Genomic DNA, 9048 nt, shown 5'->3' with positions numbered 1-9048 from the left:
CATATCTTGACTTGTTTGCAGGTACTAATGGGGCCAAGGATTGAAACAACATTTTGAAGTTGACAACTAGTAACACCTCAAAGACTTGCATGGGATTCAAGGTGACATCTAACTATTTCAACTACCGGTACTTAATACTTACCCAAGTATTCCTCTCCTTTGAAAATATTACCCCAAAGGATAACAAAATTGTTAGTCCCACAATGGCCCCCTTTTCTCTGTCTGTGTGAGACCCACAATTTTGAATCTTAGTAGTACCTGTACTAAATTGTTGGCTTCTATAGCAAGAATTCATAAATTATTTAAACTTAGAATTAAATATTCATTAATTATTTAAACTTAGAATTAAATATTTTTGGATGTTTCATGTACTCCTAATGACAATTCATTTGAATTTGAATTTTTAATCTTTAGGCCTGAAAACCACCTATTCTTTGCTCCTGATTTCTATGGTGCACAATACACACAAACCCATACAACCAAGGTCGTTGATCGTCTTAGAATCCGACATTGTCGAAAGTGAACCCTTTCAACGATAGGTCAAACTACACCGTTTTAGAAATCCGCCAACTTTCAAGTACGGTGTTTACATCAGCATTGTCTTTGAAAGTAAGACTTCTAAGACAGTGCTGATGTCATCAACGCCTTAGAAGGGTTAGCTTCAAAGACGGTGCATACGTCACGACCGTCTTAAAAAGGTTGGTTTCGAAGACGGTTCTTACGTAAGCACAATCTTTAAAAGTTTGGTTTCTAAGACGGGTTTACTTAAGCACCCTCTTTGAAATCATGCATTCTAAAACGATCATTATGTCAGCACTGTCTTAGAAGGCTTAGTTTCAAAGACGATACTTACGTAACTACCGTTGTTGAAATTTAATTTATTTTTAATTATTGATATTTTTTTTAAACGACATCCCGTCAAAAAAAATATTAATAATTAAAAATAATTGTTATCAGCATCATTGTAATTAATATTAATATTAAAAAATATTTACAAAATAAATATTTAACATTGGAAAAATATTGATAAAATTAATATTAATATTAAAGCATATTTCTCATATTTATAAAATTAATATTAATATTAGCATCATTGTGAAACAAAGTGTGACCTGAGGCTGAACCACAAGAGGTCTGAAATACCACTTTCTGCTCCAAATGTAAGTCAAGCTTGATGAGTGTTCCTAATCACTTTTCCAGTAAAGGTGATTGGCTTCGGTCTTTAATCATAATATCCCAGGATAAGTGTTGACATCCTCAAAAGTTGAATATCACAGGATAAGTGTTGACATCCTCACAGAATACCTAGCCAACAGAAGGTGCATCCCTCCCAGACCAAAAGCATCTGCGCATCACCTAAGCAAACCATTTTCAATCAAATCACTTGAAACATACATTTGTGATATGGGAAGGAAAGCACAGATTCATTTAGTAATTGATAAGCTAATCACCCAAGTCAAATCCTATATATATTATAAGGGGCATACATTACAGAAGCAAGTCAGTGAAAAATCATATGAATGAATACAAACCTTTGGAGGAAACAGTCTGAGCAAAACATGTAGTGTTTGAGAAATCAAGTTTGAAAATCGAGGGGCACATACTCCAATAATCTGGATCCATGAACAAGGAAACAATTAATATATAGGAAGTCAAGGAGGAATTACTAAAAAGGATGATCAAATGAAAATGACAAATCTTAGCTGTCAATGTCATCAAGAATGATGACACTCAATGGTGACTTATATGAATACTTAAAAACCTATCAGAAAACCATCAGACCATACAATTTACATTATACAATCAACTAGATAGAGAAATACAGAAAAGATTATTATATCAAATTGCTAATGAAATAAAGATAATTGAAAGTCAAAATACTTGAATTTTGACTTGGTAAAAACTCACTTGTAACCACAAAAAAAACCTCACTTGTAAGGTCAGTAACAAAGGCTTCGGAAACTATATACACTAAATACGCAATACATTCAAAAGAAAGGCTAAAAAAATATTAGTTATGACAAACCTTAATAATTTGTGCACATTTGGTGCTCTCATGTAGACCAATCATTGATTTAGCTGAAACCTACCAAAATTCACAAGATGAATTGCATGTAGCCATAATTATAATGTCAAAAGAAATGCACATTTGTAGAGTAATATACAATATAAGAACAGAACTTATTATCTTGACATATGTCTCAGTGGCTGTCAATACCCACGGTATCTGAAAGTGCAGTTTTACCACTATGACAACAAAGTAAGGTAGAAACAATCTATTATGAAGGTCAAATTAAGAAGAAACTCCATACGTACGTGACATACCTGCCACGGGAACCTTCCAAGAGACAAGTGACAAGTGGGCTTCCTTTACGCACTTTAACATTGCCTATTCGTATTCCTATTCATATTTTGGTACTTATCTGGTATGTTCCCACAAGTACCCAACACATACCAGATATTGGTATATACCCAGTAAGAGCATGACATGACTTTAGGAGTACCCATGCTAAAAACAAAGGATAGTGTGGGGTTGAGGAATTAAAAGAAAGTGAAATGTGTCCTTTTTCCATAAGGAACATTCTCTGCTTCCTCTATGATTATTATAATATTATTTATAAAAATAATAATGAAAGAGTACTATCATTAGAACATGTAAATACAAATAAAATTAAGCAAAGCCTACTCACTTTGTACCAAGTCAATGGCTGTCTTTGAGAAACTAAAGATCCCTGAATCCACTCCACTGAGGAACTTCCACTAAGAGAGTGAAGACTCAAGATTTCACCTTTAAGACCAACCTACACAAAACACACAATTAGATTTCACCTTTAAGACCACTCCACTGAATGAATCCATTTCTGCCAAGACAAGTCCCTTCTCCCTTCGTTGAGACCACTTAATGAAATTGGACCAAGAACACCAGCTACTGGACAATTATTAGCTTCCAAAATCTAAACTAAAATAGTATATTACACTGTTCTAAAAAAGCACTTTAAATATTTATACCAATCCAAACCCATTCTCATGTTCCTATTCGTATTTTGTTCAAGGTAATCTCGTTCTATTTTCAGCTCTCTATATATACACCATAACCAGATTAATTTAATGTCAAATCACTATAGTAATCTATGAAACAATTCACAACACGCCTAAGTACCTACAATTGCAGCAGCTGTGAATTTAAATATGCTTAGTAGATAAAAGATTACGTCATAAATAAACGGTTCAAGTTGCCATCAGTGGAAATAGGGAATATCAATCAACATTGCAAACTTTAGGGTAGAAAAATGAAGCACTTACCACACTGAGTCAATTCCTTTGCTCCACAATACACAAATTCTTCAATTTCTGGTAGGCCAAACTTGTGTGTAACCAGAACCTGATATAACTCATTGCAAGTCACGGTTAAAAAAATGATTACATTTCAAGTAAAAAAAAAAAGCTAATGAATCATAACTTAGACACCCATTGATCCATTTATGCTGAAAAGTCAAAAGAGAAAAACAATGATGGAAAAAATTGTCTGCAAAGACAAATGCCTTGACATTAATTTCATCAACTATTTCATGAACAAGATCAAACATGGTTTATTTTGCATGGTCTTCTGGTTGCTTAGAGAGTCCATAGCCTATGAAATTAATGAAATGCAATTTCCCTATAACCACCATTTGCATTGGAGCCTGCACAAACAAAATATCTTTTAACCTGAATTTGATGCAACTGAGTATAAACTTACTGTTTTGAAGGGCATAACAAAGCTGATGCTGACCTTTTATAATACATGAGAAAGCTGCTGAGTAGACATGTGGTGTTGGAGCTCAATCTACAAGGGTTGTAGGTTCTGGCAGGGCTCAGTAGACATGTTAGTGATGTATATAAAGCAGCCCGAATGGATTCAGATGTGTTTAGTACCTTGTAAAAGAAGTTACAGAATACTTTCATGGGAATGCAACAAAGGAAGAAGCCCAGGCTCTCAGACTTTTCATGATTGTAACAGACAAATCATTATATCAAACATCTAATGTGCAAACAAGTGGAAAAGATGCATGATAGAATTGTTGGTGGTTAACTTGACATGCTGCTTCATCCACTGCTGTCTTCATCCAGATTACAAATTTTGTTGGTGGTTAACTTGACATGTTGGTGGTTTACTAGTAATCCAGGCTTAGTATTTGAGGCAAACAATTAAGATGCTTGTTAATTATCTCAACCACTTAAGCAGCATCTCAAGTTAGAAACAACAAATTTGTAATCTGGATGAAGACGGCAGTGGATGCTTGTTGAGTTTGTTGAATTTTTAATTTGGTGCAAACAAGTGGAAAAGATGCAAACAACTGCAGGGATGCTGGGGTGGTTCTCATTCTTGGAAACACAGTTCTGAGGGCAAGGAGGGATTCAAGATTCCACAAGAAAATAGCTGTTGATTATATATATGCATTTCTGAGGAAGATATGCAGGGAAAATAGTGTGATTTTCAATGTTCCTCATGACACTCTATTAAATGTTGGTCAGGTTTTCTATGTATAGCCTCTAAACCTCTAGGTAATTTTTGCGTGAACATTGGGTTTATAGGCATATTCAATCAGAAGCATGTTAAAATAGTTAATATCTAATTAATAATAATAAAAACTGTATTGAAATCTGTTAATATTATATTTATATTATTCAAAGGCTTATGATTGATTGAGTTTATAAAAATCGTGATCACACAATAATTGTTCCTCTTGAGCCCAGATAAGTAAGAATTATCATTTGTGATGGTCATTTCATGCACAGTTCAGCTTAGTGTAGCATATGAACAACTCCTTATGGTGTTCAGTGTGTACCATTCAAAGGGAATGTCTTCAAAAGAGTGACTTTGGGTAATTTCTTTTGAATCGTGAAATTCATTATTCGTTTGATGTTCCAAATGCATCGGTATTTTGTTCAACTCTTCTAAGTTCTAACACTAGCTAGGTCGTTCCACTTAATGCTGCAGTGAGCATTTTTTCAGTGGTATGTATGCTGTCTACGTCCCTGACATGGGATCCATCAATATTTGCTTTAAAAAATGGCAGAGAAGCCTAACAAAATGTACTAAACATCGAACCTGAAACTAAAAGGTATGATGCCCACATTGAAGACTTAAAGTTAGTCTTAAAAGCTACTAATGAAAAAAACAATACAACAACCACTTAGTCAGTGTGGCTATTGATGTGAGAACTCATTTTTGTAAGTTGGTTTTACGAATCAGTAAAACCTTTAGTTGGACTACTTGGGAATCTAATATTAGCTTCTAACTTTATTGCATTTAACTCCATACTCTTAGATACGTAAAAAGAAAAAAAAAATAGATATCAAACACTTCAATCAACAAATCAATGAAATCAAAACGCGAACCCAAATCAATGAAATCAAAATGGAAAGACAAATCAACGAAATCAAAATAGAAACACAAATTCAAGCAACAAACCCTATATCTGCTAAAACAAAAAATGCAACCGACCTCGAAGGTGCATCGTAAAAAGTCTTTTTTTTAGTAGTGCCACACGCAGTATCATTCTATTCTCATGCTTCTTATTGTAATTACTTGATTAACTACTTAATTAACAAAAAAATGTATGAATTATTTATTATTTATTCAGGTTGCATGCTCCAACCATTCAATACTATGCAGAATCAACAAGTAGGCCATGAGACTACAAGCAATTCCTCTGGATCCGAATACAAAAGTGTGATTCAACATCGTTGAATCTAAGTCGGTTATAAAAAACCGATGTATTAAAGCTTGCAGTGACATTTTTGAAATTAATACCAAACTTTTATAAAGTGTTAATGTCGGTTCTTATAAAACTGCCTTTGATATAAATGCTACGAAGGTGGTTTTATAAAAACTCCCTTTGTTTGTAAGCCTGTTACTACGGTTTCTTAAAAACCGCCTTTGTCTCATATTTATAATTACTTTATTAACTTTTGCTTTTCAGTCTTTGGAACTCATACGCGCATGCCTTTCCATCTCACTATCTCACTCTCGCTGATAACTGCTAAATTGAAGCAAAATTGTCTTTAAAAATAATTATTTAACAGTTATTTGCGCTTAATTATTAAGAATTGATGTTTTGTTTAATCTTGGCTGCAGATATAAAAACTGGAGGTGCTAAAAACCAAAAAATGGAAAATAACGAAGAAAAAAAAAAGAAGTCAGAAAAGGCCCAGCCCAGTGTCTTGCTAAGCGCACAACTTGCGCTAAACGAGATAGGAGACAAAGGCGCTAAGCATGCAACAGGTGCTTAGCGGACAAAACAAAAATAGTACGCGTTAAGCGGGCTACAGGCGCTAAGCACACAATCCAACAGAACATAACGCGCTAAGCGAGAGGAGCCCGTTAAGTGCACGATCTACACGCTTTGAGCGAGGGAGGTCACGCTAAGTGAGCCTACAAAGGCCCAAAACCCACTTCAACAGCTATAAATAGAGAGTCAGACCAAGGGAGATCACACAACCCCAGAGACTCAGAGCTCTACAATGAATACATCTTAAGCCTGAGTATCTCTAGTAGGGGAAATCTTTCCTTCCCTTCACCATTTTCTCCCTTTCTTTCTTCCACCCTTTCTCATTGTAAAGCCCTCACAGTCATGAGTGGCTAAACCCCTAGTTAGGGTTTGATAGGCCTAAGAGCCAAGCGATGTATAATGTACTCACTATTTATCAATGCAATACTAGATTTTTCCAATCCTATTATCTTTTCTGTTTATTTTTTCATGCATTATTCATCTTTTCATTCTTTTAGGGGTTAGGTGATCGGAAGAGGGTAACTTTAAAATAAGATATAAAGAAAATATGCATGTATTAGTTTTGAGAGTTAGATGCTCGGAAGAGGGTAACTTCTAATAGAACAAAAAGAAAAGATTTCATAAGAAAGTCATTGCTAGATGTAACATCCCAATTTTTCGTAAATAAATTTAAAAAGCTTTTTAGTAAAAAAAAATTAAATAAATAAATATAGAGCAAATAATAGGCTGAGTACCCTAGGTATAAATAGCTATGTTAAGTCACGTGCCTCCTCTTCCCCTCATTTTCGTTTTTCTCTTTTCTCCACTCAAAACCCTTTCTTTTTCCCACAGTCCACCAAACCTGTCTCAGAAAAACAACGATCTCGGAATCATTTACCGTTGGATCGTTGTGAAATTTTAGCATCTCGTTCACAATCCAATTACGAACATTCTCACCGTTGGAAATTTTAAAATCATGTCTGAGCTTAGAGGAAAACCCTTCGCATTGTAGCCTTTTATTTTCCCGCAAAAACCCAAAATTGTCTCGGTAAAACTACGATCCCGGTTTCGTTAACCGTTGGATTTTCATGAAATTTGGATATGTTGTTCAAAATTAAATTGTGCACACTTTCACCGTTGGTATTTGCGAAATAATATTCGTGGAGGGAGAAAAAGAAATCGCATGAATACAATACAAGTGGAGGCTTCAATCTCTTCTCCGTCTATCTGACGTTCGAGAATTCTATCGGAGCAGTCGGAGGAAAAACTGAAGGAATCTCAGGGAACGGCTAGAGATGTTGCTATCGTTGTCGGAAGACAAGTGAGTCCGCTTAGAGGTAAGGAATGAGTTATTCACAATTGGGGGTTAGTGAGAACATGTGTAGGGATCCTTAGAGAACTAAATTTGGGTTTATTTTGGGATGTTTATTGAATTATAATTTTTCTTTATGATTATAAATACAATATTATTGTGTTCTATGTACCAATTGATGTCCTGATGAGAATTGATTGATAAACTTCAGTGCTCTTGATGTCTTTGTGTTTGACCCATGATTTTGATACAATTGTGAGAAACTATTTCAGAGGTTTTACATCCCATGTTGTGATAAAATCTTATGTATAAATTGTTATGTTTAGGTTATGAAATGATGATTCAAACTGTGAGAATGTGATAAATTGAACATGTGACGGATGATGAAATACATGTGTATTGAGATGAAATGTGTGTATTGAGTTGTGAACTATGAACTGTGCAATCACACAATTGTAACACCCTTTAAGGGCGACGAGTATTGTGATGGGATCCACTGTGAGAATCCGACGAGTTAAAATGATTTTGAAAATAATTGAGTAAATGTGTGCATTGCATAGTTCATAGGTAAAGTGTATATGATTCATGAGGTGTGATAACATGTTAAATTGAGATTATACCATTATGATTGGGATTAAGTGTATGTGATAAATTGAGTATGTATATGATTGAGATATATATGTGCATTGAGTTGTTAACTATGAATTGTGCAATCACACGATCATAAGTCCCTTCAAGGGCGACGAGTTAATGCTAAGTCCCTTTTAGGGCGACGAGTTGATGCTAAGTCCCTTTTTGGGCGACTAGTTAATGTTAAGTCCCTTTAAGGGCGACGAGTTAATGATAAGACCCTTAAAGGGCGATGAGTTAAAATTATTTTGAGAACAGTTGAGGAGTCGTGTGTTTTGTACAGTTCATAGATAGAGCCTGTGTGCTAAAATATTTTCTGGGTTGGACCTGAATCAGGAAGGAGAGGCCTTGACGGACTCTTCGGAGTGTAGGCCTTGGGGGTCACACGGTTTGAGTGCTCCTTTAAGCCTATGTTGATCCCATATGGTTGGAGCATTCTCGCAAAACACTATGACCCTGACTGGTCTCCCTATGATATTACCTAGTGAGAGTGACTTGACTTGCTAGTGTGTGGTTTGTCTTGTCATGCACTCCTAGGCGTCCGACGAGGTTTTTCACTGACATGGTACCACATTGCATATAGGCTTGAGTCTTAGCATAACTATTTCATGCGCTTGCTAATTGTTTATTATGAAATTGATGTGTTATTATGTCTTGATCAGAGCATGTGATTCTTGTGTAATGTGATTGATGATTGAAAAGTGTGATTGATGGATGAAAAGTGAACTTTGAATGACAAAGTGATGGAATTACGTGAATTACGTGTAAGTAAGTTTTATTTGGTTTATATGATATGTATATCTAGCTGTCTTGTTTCTCTATTAGTTAGGAATGTGATAACTCACTCCCCGT

This window comes from Glycine max, chromosome 4, assembly GCF_000004515.6.
Source record: "Glycine max cultivar Williams 82 chromosome 4, Glycine_max_v4.0, whole genome shotgun sequence".
NCBI lineage: Eukaryota > Viridiplantae > Streptophyta > Magnoliopsida > Fabales > Fabaceae > Glycine > Glycine max.
This window is presented reverse-complemented; position numbering follows the sequence as displayed.